Source organism: Panthera tigris, chromosome F3 (assembly GCF_018350195.1).
Source record: "Panthera tigris isolate Pti1 chromosome F3, P.tigris_Pti1_mat1.1, whole genome shotgun sequence".
Classification (NCBI taxonomy): domain Eukaryota; kingdom Metazoa; phylum Chordata; class Mammalia; order Carnivora; family Felidae; genus Panthera; species Panthera tigris.
The window spans coordinates 31,955,309-31,969,727 of NC_056678.1; the positions used below are offsets into that span (position 1 = coordinate 31,955,309).

At 51.9% G+C, this 14,419-nt stretch overlaps 1 protein-coding gene across 2 annotated transcripts in view; it reads right to left on the minus strand.

The window, feature by feature from the left end:
* Positions 1-13,801, minus strand: part of TRAF5 (TNF receptor associated factor 5) — a 51,434-nt gene extending 37,633 nt beyond the window's left edge. For both annotated transcript variants that reach the window (XM_042975555.1, XM_042975554.1), the window contains exon 1: positions 13,663-13,801. The gene's annotated coding sequence lies outside the window, so the exon portion shown is untranslated. The remainder of the gene's footprint in view (positions 1-13,662) is intronic.
* Between the last annotated feature and the right edge of the window lie 618 nt (positions 13,802-14,419).

Here is a 14,419-nt window from a genome sequence, read left to right on the forward strand (position 1 = left end):
TGTACCCTGCCCTTGAATAAGCTGGGGTCCCCGAATCATCTGAGTGTTGGGCGGGGACTGGGGGAATGGGTAGGTAGTTTGGAAAAGCATATTATGTTTGTTCCATGACCTAAACTGTAATCACACAATCAGAGCTGCTGATTAGTCTGTCCTAAATCATGGCCATCCTGCCCTTTATGTGGCATTTGGTAGTTCCTCCTTGAAACCCCCTGATCCCTTGGCCCTGACCCCCCCCCCCCAACCGACCACACTTCTGCAGGGCTCCACGTGGGAGTCCCCTGAGACTGGATCAGCCTCTGTCCCTCATTCTTGCCAAACTCCCACCTCTCCTCATGGGAAAGGCCTCCTCATCCCAACCGGACTTACTTCCACATGTGGGTGGGGATCCCCACTTCATCACATGCTGGGGTGTCAGCTCAGCCTCACAGCTCTCTCGCCCTCTCCCTTCCCAACCATTCCATTTTCTCATAGACAGGGAGACCGCGATTCCAGGGGCCAGACAAGCAGAGCCGCATGGCAGTCTGGATACAGGGCCAACAGACAATAGTTTAGATCAGGCTGGGAATTTAGAAACCTTCACCTGGCCTCACCCTTCCTAGCCCAAGGGTGCTCAGAGGAAAAGGGAGGGACCTGAGACCATCTTAGGCTACAGAACAGACGTGCCAAGCCACCTTGGCTTGACCTTTTAGTGATTTTTAGCTACCAAAGGCCAACATCATTCTAGCCATGCCTCATCCCCCACACATGCTTGCGCACAACTGCCTCTGTGCTAGGTTCACATCTCCAAAGCTGACCACAGACGTGTGATGCACTGCCCACTGTCTGAGAGTTGGGTGAGGCTGTGGCCGGGACATGAGCTGATGTTCTGTGAGAGGCAGACAGAAAAATCTCTCCTGATCAGCAGTGAGGCCAGCTCTGGCCCAGGCCCAGGGAGGAAGCAGATGGGACCAGAGATGGCCCTCTCGCCCAAGCTTGAGGGGAAAAGCTTCCTGAGGTCTGCTACCCCAGGTATACCCCAGTTGCCCCACCCACACATGGGTGGGCACCCTAGAGTCCTGGTCACAGAACGCTGTAGTCCCTAGTATAACACTGGACATCAGGTTCTTGAGATCAGGACCGCAGAAGAGGGAGAGAAGGAAAGGAGCCCAGGGAGGAGACCCAAGAGAAAGAGAAAGCATTTGAAAGAATGGCTTTCCCCCACAAAACTAAGCCAGTCAACTGTGACAGGGTTTAAGAGATGAGTTAGACAAGAGTGTCACAACCTTTTAAAAACAGTGAAACTCATCAAACCAAATCTTATGCAGAAATATCAGTAAATAAAAAAGTATACAGGGGCACCTAGGTGGCTCAGTTGGTTAAGCGTTAAACTCTCAATTTCAGCTCAGGTCGTGATATCCCAGAGTCGAAGACAGCCCCGTGATGGGCTCTGCTTAAGATTCTCTCCCTCTCTCCCTCTGCCCCACTCCCCCACTTGCACTCTCTCTCTCTAAAATAAAAAAAATAAATAAAAATTGTACAGAGGAACTATTTTGGTTGAAGCAAGGCCTGTGGGGTTTCCTGTGGTCTATACCCCTCTGGCAACTTTTTTTGGGCAATCTTAGGAGTTCCACAGTTTGATTTTTCAAGATGATAAAAATAACACCAGTTTCACACACCCTGATACTTAGCAGTTTCTACTTTTTTTTTAATTTTTTATTTTTTTAATGTTTATTTTTGAGAGAAAGTGGCAGGGAGGGGCAGAGAGAGAGGGAGACACAGAAGCCGAAGCAGGCTCCAGGCTCCAAGCTGTCAGCACAGAGCCCGACGCAGGGCTTGAACTCACGAACTGCAAGATCGTGACCTGAGCCGAAGTCGGAAGCTCAACCAACTGAGCCATGCAGGCGCCCCAGCAGTTTCTATTTTTACATACAACATCATACCCAGTCCTCACACTAACCCTGTGGCAATATCATCACATTTCTGATGAAGGTCCTGAGGCCCCAAGCTGTCAATCGAATTGCCCCAAATCACACGGCGGGCACATAGTGGTGCAGGAATGTGAACCTAGGCTTCCTGACACCAAGTCCAGTGCTCTTTGCTCTGTGTCATAGCTAGAGGGAAATGGACCACATCCCAACCAACACCAAGATGGAGGTCTTGAGGAGAGGCAGGACAGCCTAGAGACCAGCTCTGGACCCAGACCGCTGGGTTCAATTCCTTCTGCCATTCACTTACCTGTGTCCTCTTTTCCTCATCTAGAAAATGGGAGAATAGTAGCTGCCTCTATGGCTTGGAGTTAAGATTGAAGGTGTTGATCCACGTAAATTACTAGCACACAGTGCCTGCCACGTAAATAAGCACTAAATATCCATGCATGTCCATCCTTCACTCCTAGTCAGCACTTATTCAGTGCCTGCTGTGTGCATAGGCCTGTGCCTCATTCTACTGCGGGAGAGGGTGGAGTGGGGGTCGACCCCCAGTTACCAGACAGTTCCTGTCCCCAAGAGGTTTTCAGTCTAGGTGGGGGCCATGCCTGTATACAAAGTACACCAACAATGTGCTCTAAGAGTGTGCCCTGGAGCATGACAAAGATGCTGACTTGGATACTTTACCCCAAAGAAACAGACCTCTGTTTCAGAAGCCTATTTGTTACAATCTTTTAGCCTACCCTAGGTAACATATTTCAGAATCAGAATCTCTCAGATTCTACAGCCAGTACCGTGTGAGATGCACAGAACTAGACCATTGGGCCAGCTTCTAGACTCCTCCTCCTCCTCCGCACTAGCTACTCCTCATGTCCCCATCTCTCAGAGGGCCCAGGCTGGTGCTGGACCTCTTCTCTCTGGTGAGCTCATCTTGGCTCCTCCCTTAGATGCCATCCCTGACAGTGCCCCGATGTCTACCTGCAATCTGGACCTCTCCTCATTCCAAGTGCCTAGTCCATACCTCTGTGTTTGTTTACCTGGAGCCCCACCCAACCTGCTCCTCCCATGGCCTTCCTCCACCTCAGTAAAATGCTGTCACAATCACCCTATTGCTTGAACCAAAACTCGGGAGTCACTCACCCTTGACCTTCTTACTCTGCACCCCACAACACAAATCCTCTCGGCTCTTCTTCCAAACATATCAAACCCTGCTCCCTACTTTCAGCACAACCGCCCTGGTCTAAGCCAGTGTCATCTCCCTATGGGGAACAGCATTAATCTCTTAGCTGGCCTCCTGCCCCTGTCCTTCCCTGTACAGCCCAGTCATACCCCAGCAGCCAGAGCTATCCTTTTAAAAACAGAAGTTAGACATGCCACTCCTCTGGGCTCCAATGGCCCCCATGTCACTCAGGGTTAAAGCCAGTGTCCTTTGAGTCCAATGTGATCTGGCCTGTCCTCATTTTCTAGCACTCTCCACCTGTTCACACACTCTAGTCTCATGGCCTCACTTTTTCTTGACTAGTGCAAGCGCCTTAACTTGCTGTCTGTCCCCCTGACACCTGAATGGCTTGTTCCTGCACTTCAGGTATCTGCCCAAACGCTCCCTCTCAAGTGAGGTCTCCACTGATCTCCCCAACTGCAAACACAACCATCCCTGACCACACGCCCCATCACCTGATGCATTCTTCTCCAGAGCACTCCCCACCATCAGGCATGTTGAGGTTTACTTCTTTACTGCCCGTCTTCCCCAGGCAGAGCGCAAGCTCTCCAGGAGGCAGAGGTGTCTCCTTTGTTTACTGAGGTGCTAATACTTAGAAGGGCGCCCATGACAGGCATACCATAAACACTCACAGAAAGACTGAATTCTGCAAAAAGCAGGAAAGCTTCTCTCCTACCTATGCTGCTTCCCGGTACCTAAAACTTCCCATCTTAACTGTTTATTAGTCCTAAAATTCCACCAGTTACAGCTAGACAGAGGAAACTTGAGGGGAGCCTGGGTGGCTCAGTCAGTTAAGCGTCTGACTCTCGGTTTCGGCTCAGGTCATGATCTCACAGTTCGTGGGTTCGAGCCCCACATCGGGCTCTGCACTGGCAGTGTGGAGCTTGCTTGGGATTCTCTCTCTCCCCCTCTCCTACTCACGCTGCCTGTCTGTCTCAAAACAAATACATAAACTTTTAAAAGATTAAAAAAAAAAAAAAAGGATGGTTGACTTGGGGAGAGGTAGTTAGTGTCAGGAGGGGAGGGTCTAGCCATACAGGGCTGGAAGGGCCAAGTCTGAGCCATGGTCCTTAGTCCTACTAACATGAACCAGCCCCTGGTGAGATGTCATAGGGGAAGCCAGGTACCTGGGAAGGAGGGGAACATGTTGAGGAGGATTTTTAAAGGTAGACAAGGCCAACAATTCAACTCAAGAAATATGTATAGGGCCCTCACCCAGGTGCCTCACAAGGTGCTAGACAGGTGAAATCACATTTGCCAGGGTCCTTTTCTGGAGGCTTCACCATGTGAACAGGTAACAGAGTTGGAGGCCAGGTTTTCCTTTTCAGCTCACTCTCTTGTTTTCAGTATCTATTTCAAACCTTTCTCTTCTCTGCAAACCGTGACCACGCCCCCCAGGCCTCACCCAGAAACTTCACTTCCTATTGCACACAAAAAATAGAAGTCTTCAGACCAGAAAGACCTCCACTTCCTGCCACCAGACCTATGTGTCTCCCTGCACGGGGGCCCCTGCTCTGCCCTCTCCCTCTCAGAGCGTGTTAGAGGTGACCTCTGAATGAAGCCAACTTCTCCACCTGTCCTGGACCCCTGCCTCCTCAGGGAGCTTCACATCCACTGTCACTCACCCCCCTTCCTCATCGCCAACCTCTCTCTTTCAGCTGGCTCCTTCCATCACTCTCACACAACCACGATCTCTCTAGAGATCAAGCAACACTAAAAATCCTCACTCTCACATTTCTCGAAAGTTCGAGCTCTCCTTCCTCTCACAGCCAAACTTCTTCACTCACCCTCACCCTCAACACAGTGGAGGGACTGTCTCCACTGGCCTCTCTTCAGTCCAATCCTCAGCCGGCTCGGGCCTGGCTCACACCCTCACCAAGCCACCCAAATCGGTGACTGCTGGCTCACTAACGCCAATGGTCCGTTTCCAGTCTTCATCTTACCTGGCTTCTAAGCAACATCAGACATTGTTGCCCCCTCCATGCCCTTCCCCAAACACACACACTCTCCCTTTAGCTTCCCTGAAACCACACTGTCCAAGAACAGAGACAATGTATGGACTAACAACTCCCAACTCTCTCTCTCTCTCTCCAGCCCAGACCTCCTCTGCATCTAGACCCACATGAAGGCTGCCTGCTGAGTGCCTTCTTCCGATTGTCTTACAGGAACTCCAAAGCCAAGGCATCCCAAACTGAACCGATTTCCCCTCTCCTAAGTTGCTCTCCCCAGAGCTACCTCTTGGTAAAGACCCAACTCTTTTATCTTCCTGCTGTTGCCAGATAACTGGCATCATCCGGGCGATGCCTTCTCTCTCCTCCCCCACATCCCATCAGTCACAGAGGCCCCCTGAGTGTACCTGACAGGTACACTCCGCCTCCTTCTCTCCACCCCCATGACCAACACCCTGATTCAAGCCACCATCCCTCTCACTTGGGCCACAGCACAGCCTCCTACAACTGGTCTCCCTCACCCACTCACTCCTCCAGAGCATTTTCCACACACCGCCTGACTGAGCTTCTGAAAACACCAAGCTGTGTCACTCACACGATCTTTTCACAGCCTCCCATTCCTCTTAACGTTCCAAAGCCCTAATGCATGCTGCGATGGTCCCGTCCGATCTCTAGGGTCATCTGGAAGCCCCCCTCCTCCCCTACCTTTTATTCTCCATTCTCCCTGGTCTTTTTGCCATTCTTTTTTTTTTTTTTTTTTAAGTTTTTATTTATTTATTTTGAGAGAGAGAGAGAGAGAGAGAGAGAGAGAGCGTGAGCAGGGGAGGGGCAGAGAGAGAGGGAGACAGCAAATCCCCATTAGGCTCCTAACAGTCAGCACAGAGCCCAACCTGGGGCTCGAAGTCACAAAATATGAACTCATGACCTGAGCTGAAATCAAGAGTCAGATGCTTAACCAACTGAGCCACCCAGGTGCCCCTGTTTGCCATTCTTCATACAAGTGGCAAAACTGCCCTCTTTACAGCGTTCACCCCTAAGGCCGGTCTCCCTTTGCTCAAGCTGCTGTCTCCACTGGAAACATCCTGTCCTCCCCTTCCCCTAACCTCTTTCTGAGTGAAACTCACTGAGGCCCAGCTTAAGCATCACATATTCAGCCAGGCCTTCACATGCCTCCTCAGCCACGTTAGGTCCCCTCTTCCAAATTGCATGCTATTTACCATGCTGTACTTCTCCTTCATAGCATTTACTATGACTGCAATTCATTTTTGTATGTCATTATCTGTTCACTATTAACCTGAACCAGCAAACAGAAAGTAGGCCTGGGGCCACGTATTTTTCAAGTTGCTGGCACACAGCAACCGCTCAACTATCTGAGTGAATTAATAGCTGCCATTTTGGGGGCCTACAACGTGACAGATACTGTGGCTAGAAGCTTTACATGGGTTGTTCCACTGTGCACAGCAACCCGTTGAGGTGTGGGCACCAGTTTTATTTTCCTATTCACATTCTACCGATCAGGATTATATAACATGTTCAAGGTAACACAGCTGGTAAGTGCTGGGTTTAATATCAGACTGGTCTCCTCTCAAAGCCACTACACCACACTTCCCTCTGTACTCCCACAGTGCTCACTCAGTGCCTGACACACAGTAGGTGCTCAACCAAGAGGGATAGATAGAATAACCCACTATCAAGGGTGTAGGCCTCACCCTTGAGGTCTACAAAGAAGAATTACAATTCCCCTCTTCCACAGGAAAGAAGAAAATGGAGTGAGAGCTTCAAAGGGTCACCCAGCAGTAGGTAGCCATGCTGGGCTGGATCCTAGGTCTCCTGGCTCCTATCTAGAGTGATTTTCTCTACAGCATAAGCATAGCTAGGCACTATCGGGTGGAATTATGCAGGCAAGCTGTGCAGAAAAGAGGTAACATAGCAGGCCTGAGACTGCCATCCTTGGGAAGTTCTGTTTCCAAGGATGGCCCTTGGTTAACATCTTAGAAGGTGGATTTGGGGCCAATTCTCCTAACTAATTTGGGTGGCTCACTGTCCCCAAACTGTTTTGCAAACAATGTGGATATTCCTAAGCACCTGTTTTTCTTCTGGAAGTCTGGAATGTTGGTATACGTTAGGCAGAGGGTACCTACATGACCAGTCCTCAATAGAAACCCTAAGCACCGAGTCTCTAATGAGCTTCTCTGGTAGACAACATTTCACATGTTGTCACTATTCAATGCTGGAGGAATAACGTGACCCTATGTGACGTCAGTGGTGGAGAGGACTCTTGGAGCTTGCGCCTGGCTTCTTCTGGACTTTGCCCCATGTGTCTTTTCCCTTTGCCAATTTTGCTTTGGATCCTTTCATTGTAATGAATCATATCTGTATGACTATACGCTGAATCCTGTGAGCCCTCAGAGAAAATCATCAAAGCTGGGTATGGTCTTGGGGAAGCCTTCTTAACACGAGATGAATTTGGGTTTTCCTTCAAAGGCGGGGGGCGTGAATTAGTAGATTAATACAGGAGGCACTCTAGGCAGAAGAAATGATGTGAAGAAAGTTAGGAACAGGGAAGTCAGGTGTAAAAGGCCCTACAGCTGTTTAACACAGCCTAAGCAGAGCTGACATTGAGAGAATCAAGCACTATGATTGTAAGGTGGAAGACATGGATGCTAGAGAAGTCACATTTGCTCCAATGATCCAGCATCAATGAAATGAATCCAGTGAAGTCACACATATGGAATTAATACCAAGAAAAGACTGAAAGAAGGTAGTGTCTGTCTGTCCACGGCTAATATCCATGGCATTGGACATTTCTCAGAAAGGTCTTCCAGAAGTGCCACTGAGCAGTTGAGGTAACAATCCAAATTATTGGCTTTTCAAATAAACCACTTCAATATGGGGGTTCCAGAATAATCTACTTCCCATCCATTAAAGGCAACTATTCACTCTTTCCTTTATCCCTTTCAAATGCCTTTGCTTAGGGTCCAATATCCCCTCCCATCTCTCTGGCCCACTTCTCCTCACTCCTCAGGAGGGCTTCCTGGAATAACCCCACCCAACTGGTGAATCACTTCTTTTATTCTGCAACTACTTAGCACTTAGGCCTTCACTTTATGTTAAATTATTTGCCTTTAACCCAGGGAAGCAGGGTAAATTTGCTAAGTTGTAGTGTAGGTATCTGCCCAGCCTCTTCCTCAGAATCTTAATGTCATGAAGGCAGAAGAGGGACTTTCATGACTGTTTAGCTTCACTCCACCCACTTGCCTCCATCCTCTGGCCTCAAGGGCCCTCTACAAATGCAAATGGAAGGCTCAGAACACAGCCTGGCTGTTCCCAGCCACCTTCCTTAGTAAGGGAGTGTGGAAAAGGCTCTGGCTGGCTGTTCTGTACCCAGTCAACCTCACTCCACATTTTGCTCTGCTTACATAGTTGGATCCCATTAAAGGACTTCTCTGCTCCTGGTGATCAAGCCAGTGCCTGTATTTTGCTTCCCAAATCCATTGTATTTCTTCTGCTGGGTCCCTGTGTCACCTTATTACCAGCACAACTATCCCTCCAAGATGGCGGCTACTGTGCCCACACATTATTCTAAAGGCTGGAATCCTGCCCCTGAAACCCTCTCCCTGGGCCTGGGCCTCCATTATCTTATGCCTCCTGCCCTCCTCTCTGCCTTCTGGCTGCCAAGGGCTTGTCCCAGCTTATCCCCACCATGTCCAGTCCCATCCGAGCCCACCTACCTGGCTGCTGAGCTCTGCTCGGTCTAGATTGCCAAGTGTCAGCAACAGGCTAGTTTAAATGATGGGCTCCCTTGGAACTTGGCAGTTCTTTTGTTTGTCTGCTTTTTAATTTAATGTGAATGCCTTTAGGCTCCACACACATTTTCCACCTCCCCAGAAACCCCACAACTCCCTATTGCTATCAAACACATAGAAGAAAAACAGCTTTACTGAGTATCCGCCAGACGCTAGGCTCTGTGTATATATTGGCTCATTTAATCCTTCCAGCAACCCCAAGTGGGTGACATTACTATCTCTATTTACCATTGGAAACAGAGCCTCATGGAAGTTGGGCAACTTGCCCAGATCATACAACTACAACCAGCAAGTCATAAATTCAGATTTGAACACAGCTTCTGAAGTCCACACTATTTCCACTATGCATTTAGGCGGCCCCTCTGCAGCAGTGCAGGAGAGGAAACGGAAAGGCAGGAAAGTGAGAGAATGCACAATCAAGGTAATACAGGAAAGAGGTCAAATGGATGTGTCGAATGGACGTGAACTCAGGGTGCCGCCCTGGGGACCAGAACCGGCCAGGGGAGACAGGCCAGAGGTGACTGTGGGAGAACAGTGATGTCTGCACAGGTGAGGGAGAACTCAGAGGAAGGCACGGCTTGGGATGCGTGTCTGAGGGGCTCTGGAAACATCACGGCGAAGATTCTGTGTGTCACAAATCAAACCGGCCAGGAACAGAGCTGGGTGAGAGACAGAGCCTTTCCTGAAGAGTGTTGGTTTGAGCCATGGGAGGACAGGAGGGCTCTAGGGAGAGGAGCACAGGGGTTAGAGGGCCAGCCTGAGGACACAGCCTGGTCCTCATATGGGCACTTGCAGGGAGGGAGGAGGATGAGAAGCTCAAGGTCAATGAAGGGAACGTCAGTGGGGACAGTGGGGCACCCTCCAAGGAGATGGGCAACAGCTGCCGAGCAGGCTGGCGACTGAGGATTACCAGGCCCCAGAAACCTTCGGGCAATCTGAGCGGCAGGGCAGGTGCACAGCGCGGAGCGAGGAATACATAAGTGCAAGTGCTGGCTGCTCTTTCCAGAAGCTTTTCAGTGAAAGGGAGAGAAGAGGGGTTGCAGAAACATGGGCTGTTCCTGTTTAACAGAGGCTGAGCTAGTGGGGCAGAGGAAGAGGTCAGTGGTAAGGGAACGATGGATGGAGCCCGTCAGAGGGAGAAGAGGGCTGCATCAGGGGCATAGGTGGAGAAGGTGCTCTCCCTCCCATGGGTCAGGAGAGTACCTCTTCCCTGAGAGGAAACAGACCATGGGGGAAATCCCAGGGATGTTCTGGACTGGAGAGGAGAGAAGCTGGTGGAGCGCATGTCCGGCAATGAGGCATGGGCAGCTGCTGAAAGTGAATGGGTCCCCCTTCCCTGTTCACACACTCCGGAAGGGGTGCTCCCTGGGCTCTGTCATTCAACACGGGGCCCACAGACCCTGCAGGTATCTGCAGAGGTACCCAGTTCTGGCCACGGCACCGTCTAATCATGTGTCGCCACCTGCCTCCAGATAACAATACGCAGAATATACTCCTCACTGCCGCTTCAAGCTGACTTTGAATTTTTCTGTCAGGACTGGTGAGTATTTTCACTTTTATTTCCTCTCTGGTCCTCCAGTCCACTTCCTCACAAGACAGGGCCTGCCAGGGGCCATGTGGGTCAACTACTGTCTGACCCTCCAAATAAAGCTTTCCTCTGGGCAAAGCCACAAGCTCAGTGGGGCCCAACCTTGGCCTCAGCAGGGGCAGGAACCCTCCAGCCCTGAAGATCGCTTCTGCCCTGGTGCCCTCTACCCTCAGCACACACACAGATGCCCACCTCGCTCTGCTGGGGTGATGACTCCTGCCCCAGAGTAGCCTCAGTAAAAGCCACCATCTGCACAGAAAAAGCTCTTCAGAGACTGGGTCTGCCACAGCTCCCCCCTTCCCTTGGCCTATTAGCCCTTAAAGACCCCCAGTGACAAAGGTGTCAGGTGGCCTTTGATGAATGCCTTTCTGGTTCTCTCACGCTCCTCCTGCCCAGAATTTTGGCTTCCTCTAGCCAAAATACCAGGAGAAGAGCACAGGAATTAGAGTCAGGAGACTTGGACTGGGGTCCTGGCTGGTCCCTACATTCTGTGAAATCTTTCCGGTCACTTCTGTGCCCTAGCTTGCAACCAGGGAAGTGGAAGGAACAGCAACCTGCCTTTCCCTTCTCTCAGGGAGGCCATGAGAAGTTAATCAGGTCAGAAAGGCTATTTTCAAACTGCACAGGGCTGTTCTGATTCCTGGGGTCTAAGCAAGTCCTGCTGACAGCTCAGCCTCTCTGTCCAGAGCCCCACCGAGCACATGTTCCCCAGCCATCGGTCCCAAGGGAGACACATCTCAAATGAATTCAACACAGACATTTGTTTAGGCCAACTCTGTCAGATTCCAGGACCCAAACCAGAATAGACACAGGTCTTGCCCCGAGTTCACTGAGTTGGGGTAGAGCTAACAGAGCAGATGTCTGTCCATGTGATGCCCCAGGCAGAGCCTCCAGGGGACTCTGCTCTGTGTGGCTGGGAGCACACCAGACATGTGTTACCAGAGTCCAGACTGAGGAGGAGGTGGGTTGATTTAGTTGTCTGAGAAACCAGGGTGGGGGCCTGGAGCAGAGGAACCAGGCACCTTAGAGACCCAGGCCCGGCCCAGCAGTGGAACCTCAAGGGTTATTACACTCAGGACTTCACCCTCACCATCTGGGAGACGAGGAGAATAATCCTGCATTGGCCTGATTCACTAGAATATCAGGGAGAACAAAATGAGAACAGCAACGAGAAGATGCTTTAAAAAGGAAAGAGCTTTACAAACATGGAATTATTTTTTCTTCAGGGTCCTCTGCTGAGAAGCTGAGATAATCACAGAAGGTCTGATTGTCTAAGGCTGACGAGCCTTAGGCTGACTCAGAGGCATCCAGCTCCCTCGCTCTGCAGATCGCCTCCACTGAAATATCCCAGTTACAGACTTAGTACTTCCAGTGGACGGGGCCTCCCTCTCCTTTCCGTACTCTTTCCACTGCCCTGCCACCCATAGCCAATGGGTGCTCAGGTGATGCTTGCTGACAGATGGAAACGCTGCCCATCCTACCCTCACGGCCACGGACCTCAGCCCAGAGGACCTGAGAAAGTCACTTCCTCCATCACTGCCCCTCCAGCAGGTCGTCCAGAGCCGGGCTCACACAGGTGACTTTCTCCTGCCTGTGTCCAGGATCTGAGGGCCTACCCATTCCACACAGTTCAAAACAGAATGGTAACGAAAACAAGAAAGCCTCGACAGGGGCTAGATATTTTCTGCTTCCATCTCACAACCAGCTTTCCTGCAGCAGTGACCTTACTATGCAAATCCGAGTAGACCACAGGGAGGAGTGGTCAAATAGTTTTCACCCGACCATCAACTGCACTAACTCCCTTTCATCGGCCATGTGACAAGGGCAGACAGAGCCAGCAGCAGCACCCTGGATTTGAGAGGCCCTACCCAGCCTTTCCCGGCCTAAAATTCTCTCTCACACACATAACTGTTCTATTCCCAGAAGCACCTCCATTTCTTTGCATTTTGTCTTCCAGAGCCCTTTTAAACCGCGAACGTCTCTAGAGGAAGAAACCATATTCCACTGGCCTTAGTCACACAGCACCTGTGCCCAATAAATATTTACTGAATTAAATTGGTTACTAGATGCCTGTCCTCAGGGACACGGGTCACGGCCCAGGGCTGTGGAGGGTGGGGCTGCAGGGGCAGCCTTTTCCCAACCTCACCGCTGGCCTAGAGCGGCCCTGCCAGCCACGGGGCGATAACTGAGTTCGAGAAAGTAAATCTGAAATAGCCAAATATGGAAACTCTGCAGGAGGGGGCAGAACCAGCCGAGAAAGTCGGCAGCGGGCAGAGCAGCCCACTGGAGTCAGCGATAAGAGTGAGGCCCCGGTATTCACAGAAAATCTTCAGAACTGCCAAAACCCTGCAGAGCGGCGGCAAGGGGGAAGCGATCTGTTCTGGAAAACCCAGATTCCACCAATCCTCTGGGTGTCCCAGGGCAACTCACCTCCCTGAACCTTGGTTTCTTCCAAGACCCCTCCAAGCTCGGCTTTGGGTGTGTGTGTGTGTGTGTGTGTGTGTGTGTGTGTGTGTGTGTGTGTGTGTTGTGTGCTGTGTGGTGTTTCTAAATGAGCACGCTCAATCGAACAGTTCGTGGAGGTTTCCATTCATTCCAATATTAAAGTTTCATTCCAGAGGGCTCAGGTTGGAGAAGTCCTGCAGAAGTGGAGGGGGCGCTGAAGGGTGCGAACGGAGAGCCTGGGGTTTGCAGTGCGTGCGTGCAGGGCACGCCTGGAAATCACCCCTCAACCTGAACCTGGTCCCTCCAGGCCACAGCCGCGCTCTGCAGCAGCTCCCCAGCCCAGATCCCCGGTCTCCGTCCACGACACACCCTTCTCCTGCAAAGAAAACCCGCTCGGAGCCGCGGAGCCTGGCTCTGACCCTCAACACCCAACTGCACCCCCTCGCCCTCAGCAGCGGCCACCAACCCAGCAGGCTCCCCCGGCCCCCCAACCCCCACCCCGCGGCCGCCCGGCGCTGGTCCGGGACGCGCTAGACGCGAGCGCGGCGGGCGGCCAGGCCCGGGACCCCCACAGCCGAGCGCCAGGCGCCAGGAGGTGGTTGCGGGGCCCGTGCCGCTGTGGCGCTTTCGGTTTCAAAGCAAACGGGACGAGCCGAAGAACGCTCCTCGGTCCCCTCACTCCAGCTCTACAGCCTCGGGGCTTATCACCGCGGCGCGGCCACCGCCCCGGAGGCGACCTGCCGGGACTCACGTGTGGCTCGGCGCGGGGGTGCTCAGCCGGCGCTGGTCCGCAGGCTCGCGGCTACTCCAGGCAGCGACCGGCGACGAGGCGGGGGCCAGGCTCTCAGCCCCCCAGCCCTGCTCGCGGAGCCAGACCGGGGGAGGAAGGAGGGCGGGCCCGGGACCCGGGAAGGGCGGGGCCTGGGCGGGGCCCGGAGCAGTCCTGGCGAGGGGCGCAGGCCCCAGGGGAAGGGCGGACGCGCAGGAAGGTGTCGGGTAGGACGCGGAGAATTACCGAGCAGTTAGAAATCTAACCTAACCACACTGGAATCACAAGTACCTACAAATAAAAAGCATCTCAGATTTTCCTCAAGTGCCTTTGAACTGTACACATCTTACCCTTCAACCTGGGACAACCAAGCTGAGCCAGTCCTTTCCTGCTTTGACTCCCTTAGCTCAAGGTCTCAGGTCTGGTTGGAACCAGTCCTTCCCCTTCTTCCTCAGCAGTAGCACCAATTTGCCCGCCCTCCTCCTTGCTGCGTGTCTAGCAATCCTTTAGAATTGTTGAGGTTGACCTTGGACCAAGGTCTCCCAGACATCTCTTTGGATCTTCAAAACAACCTTGTGAAGTAGGCCCGTTCCTCCTCATTTTACCCATGAGCTGAGGTCCAGAGAAGTGACCTGAAGTGAGGTGCCCGAAGGTGGACACTCAGCAAGGGCTGTAGCTACAACTTAAATCCAGCTCTCCCGACTCCTAGACACAGGCCTCTTTCTTAGAATACTTCTCT